The sequence below is a fragment of the Pezoporus occidentalis genome, unplaced genomic scaffold (genome assembly GCF_034315485.1).
Source record: "Pezoporus occidentalis ecotype Australia unplaced genomic scaffold, CSIRO_AGI_Poc_V1 ctg176, whole genome shotgun sequence".
Classification (NCBI taxonomy): Eukaryota; Metazoa; Chordata; class Aves; order Psittaciformes; family Psittacidae; genus Pezoporus; species Pezoporus occidentalis.
The window spans coordinates 1377218-1381533 of NW_026913596.1; the positions used below are offsets into that span (position 1 = coordinate 1377218).

The 4316-nt window shown below is 49.2% G+C and overlaps 1 long non-coding RNA gene across 1 annotated transcript; it reads left to right on the plus strand.

Annotated features, from left to right (window-relative positions):
- The first annotated feature begins 1369 nt into the window (after positions 1-1369).
- LOC134161589 (uncharacterized) lies at positions 1370-3079 on the plus strand. Its single transcript, XR_009964042.1, has 2 exons — positions 1370-1486; positions 1617-3079. It is a non-coding gene; the product is annotated as an uncharacterized LOC134161589 (long non-coding RNA).
- The last annotated feature ends 1237 nt before the right edge of the window (positions 3080-4316 follow it).

Consider the following 4316-nt stretch of genomic DNA (forward strand, 5'->3'; position numbering starts at 1 on the left):
TGTGCTTCATCTAAACGTAAAACATCTTTGGGCTGGGAAGGGAGGAGGGAAGAATGGCTGACCTATGAGAAGCACCACCATGAGAATCCTGGAAGTTTAAAGGGGCTTTGTACGCTTCAGCTTAACAACTAGTTACAGGATCATCCTTTGCAGGATCACACCCTTTTATGCAATAACCCTGTGTGTGCTGGAACACATTGCTGTCTGTGCACTCAAAGACACAGATTTTCAGAAAAATAAAATTATGCCCATGCAAGATTCCCCTTAAACCTGTAAAGCTCCACCTAGAGCTGAAGCAGACATACCATATAGCACAGTTGGGAATCTGTCAATACAAGGCCTCACGTGCCCGAATGACAGATCCTAAACTTGACTAGCTTTGGATTGGATTGTGCTTGGGATATCTCAGAGAGGTTGCTTTAATCTTGGATCCTATCTGGTCCTTTCCAGTTCATTACCTATGTTCATGGCACATATACTGAGAAAACCTAAGATTGAACAGTCACAGAATATCCTAGGACCTGTATTTACATTCTGGCAAGTGGATAATACAAGCAAAGGCAAGACTGACTTCCCCTGTATCTCAGTTGTCTGTAAAGGGAAAATATGTTTTGGTGCTTTACATGGAGATTCTGGACCAAGGCAACAGCAAGGCATTTACAAAGTGGCATGAAATTAAATAGAATGTGTTTGGGAAAAGCATCATAAACATTACATGCCAAGGAATGCTGTAGGAAAGCACAGATTACCCAAACAAAAGTAAGGAAGAGCTCTGATTATAACTTATAGAGGGACTTTCAGTATTCAAACAACGGAGAGGGAAATATCTCAAGCTAACTGCTTAGCACAAATTGCTTTCAGGGTTCTTCCCTCGATTTTAGCCTCTAGCTGCCCCAAAATTATCTGGTACTGTATTCATCGAAGCATGGTTTAATGTCATTGAAAGGGTTTAGTCCCTCTAATTCTACATTTTTTCCTTTTCAACCTCTCTTTCGGTCATGGGCAGAGAGCATTATCTTTTCCTAGGATCAGTCTCCTATGCTTAATTTCACCACAGCCTGGGAAAAAGCAGCACATTGAGATGTTGACATTCCCAACACCAGGCAGAAGTTTGATTATAATGTGGACGAACGCTTTCCCACATCCCTACCCCAGCGCTGCAGTGCTGAGCCCCATTGTGTCACACACTCCCCAGTCCACCTGCTCCTTTGGGAACAGGGTATTATCCCCAGGCAATTCACAGTCAATTTGCCATGCTGTAATAGATGCTTTCCCTATTGTCCTGGGGCACACATGGATTGGCTATCAACTGTGGGAAACTCAAAGTCGCTTAGGACCCATACATTTGTATGCATCTGCTGCGTATAAATACAGCAACTCCCTCTCCCTTCTCCACTCTCCTAGCAGCAAGCTCCAAGCTGAACTCAGCACTTGGGATAACGGCACCCAGTGCCTGGAAATCCCGACACCCAAAGACAAGAACAGAGTAAGTATCTGCTGTCTGTGACCACAAGGGCAAAGAGCTGAGAAGGTCCAAACTCCTATGGCAGTGGTTATATAGAGATGAGAAGGGAAAGGCTCACTGCTAACTGTCCTCTTCCCATTTTATGTTACAGCTCAGGAAACCCATTGCAGAGAAACTGTGTCGTGATCAGAATAACAGCAGCATCAAGCAGCTGAAATTGCTCCTGGGGAAGGAGTTCCAGAAATACTAGCCCAACTCCAAGCTGGAGAAGCCAACAACCTGGAGATGACTGTCAACGACAGAAATGCAGCCAAGGTAAGTACATCCCGCAATCACACTTGCTGCCCTTACTTTTAGACAAAACTCCAGCCTAGTCTCCCTGTGTAACACTTCTCTCCTCCTCTGCCCTTTCAGCTTCTGCAACATCTGCCAAAAGCCTACAGCAGAATATTTGTGAAGCGGATGCCTGCTACACGAGGAGGAGCTCTGCAATTCCTGAATCTCCATTCAGCAAACACCAAAACCCAGCAGAAGCTGATCTGCTATTTCCAGAGGTCACAAATGGTGCCTAAGAACTCTGGTGCTGCTTCTGCACCTGCCTCAACCCACTAGCCACCTGCAAACCAAGCAGCACTGAAACCTTCCTGCAGCCTCGGGAGGCCTTGGTAGACCAAGACTACCTTTATGTGCTTCCTGGATACTTGCTCATATGCCAGAGGAGATCATGACTTACTGTACAAGTCCTCCCACTCCTCTCATGAGTAGGAAGAACGTTTTCCTTTAGCAGAGCGTTACTATGCTCGGATGTCTGCTTCCCTTCTTCCAGGACAGAAATGATCCCACCATGTGGACAGAAAGTTATTCTAAAAGAATGTGAGCTGTAATCCTCCTGCAAGGATGATGGAGGAGATGTTCAGAGAGGAACACTGACTATTCTTAACCTTAGTGAGGTTGTACGTGTAGATCTGTTGAGAACGCAGTAACTTCTAAGACGTTCAGGCTAGCTTTTTCAAAGTGTCCATTCAGGAGGAGCCTCTTTCTCTGACCTACCTCACTTGAGACTCCCGTATTCCAGGCTACTGCACTGCCTGGCTGTGGGGACCCAAGGTGGCTCAAGCAGAGCAGCAGGTCCAACTGGACACCTTTGAAAACCTAGCTTCCCTACGGGGGCCATAATGGGCTCTACAATATTTGTAGACTGTATTGAGCATGCTCTGGAAATGGTTAAACCATAACTCAAACTATGTAGAGGAAATTCCTCAGGATGTCTTGCTCACAGAGTCAGAGTACTGCTTGTGAGATGCAGGATACGTGCGCCTTTTATAAAGGCAAAAGCTCAGTTTTATATCCTTGTAGGAAAGAAGGTTACGGCTGTGTTGTCGAGTTTACAAGATATATTTATCAAAGTCTTTCATGAAAGGCAGGTGTACAAATTGTATTTACTCTGTGGTACCCTACTCCGAGGGGAGAATGTGAATCATCACTATCCTTGGAGGATGCTGTGACATGTTATGTGTGAGCTGCACCAAGTGTATATAACCTGTGCCACGAATTACCTTGGATTTCAGAAGCTGCAGAAACTTTTACCAGTACAAAAATAAATAAAAATCTAGTAACAAATCCAGCAAGTTATTCTTTCTTAAGTAGTTCACGTAGCTGATGTCCCCGGGGGCCCCTGGGCTAAAGGGCACGAGACAAAGATTTCAGTGACAGTTGGTATTTCATTGCCTCACCAGTTTCGTGCCCATTCAGAACCCCTGCAATGCTGTTTTTCACAGCCGTAGCAAACCTTCGCTGTCCCAGCGTGAGACAAAGCCAGAGGCGTGCCTCAGCAACAAGTTATTTAGAAATTCAGAGCCAAGAGACTTGCCAGCAGGGGTCACCGCGAGGGTGAGCTCAGAATTGATGCCGATTCCCAAATCTAGGAAGTAGTTTTGAATAATAGAGTTTGCTGAGGCACTTAACCATGGAATCCCAGACTGGTCTGGGCTGGAAGGGACCTTAAAGCTCCTCCAGCTCCAACCCCTGCCACGGGCAGGTACCCCTTCCACTAGAGCAGCTTGCTCCAAGCCCCGTCCAGCCTGGCCTTGAACACTGCCAGGGATGGGGCAGTCACAGCTTCTCTGGGCACCCTGTGCCAGCGCCTCAGCACACTCACAAGGAAGAGCTTCTGCCTAAGAGCTCATCTCAGTCTCCCCTCTTTAAGTTTAAAGCTATTCCTCTTATCCTGTCCCTAGACATATAAAAAGTACCTCTCCAGGATTCTTGTAGCCCCTTTAGGCACTGGGAGCTGCTCTAAGGTCTAAGTCTTCCCTCCTCCAGGCCGACCCAGCCCAGCTCTCTCAGCCTGGCTCCAGAGCAGAGCTGCTCCAGCCCTCGCAGCAGCTCTGGGGCCTCCTCTGGCCTCACTCCAACGGCTCCACGTCCCTCGTGTTGTGCCGTGCTACATTTCGTGTTCCTGTGGCGTGCATCAGGTCACAAACACCCTGAGGCGCAGGGGAATTCAGCTCTACGGGTTTGCCTGGCGGGAAGACACGAACGGCTGCTCTGCAGGCAGGAGTCAGCGCGGCTCGGGCCTCGCTGTGCGGGGGTATGAGGAGGCCCCACCGGGTCTCGCAGGCCCTGAGCTGTCCGGTGGGGTGCGACACTGTCCAAGCACCGGACGCTGGGTGTCCACGGGCGGTGCCGGTGTTCTTCTGCCGCCCCTCTGGATGCGCTCTTCCCTTGGGAACATCCCGCTCCCGGCGTCCTCCGGCCTCCCGCCGCTCACCGCTGTGGTAACGCCTCGCGCCGGCGGACGGGGCCTGCGCGCGCACGGGGGAGGGGGCGGGGCCTCGGCGCGCTCCCCGCA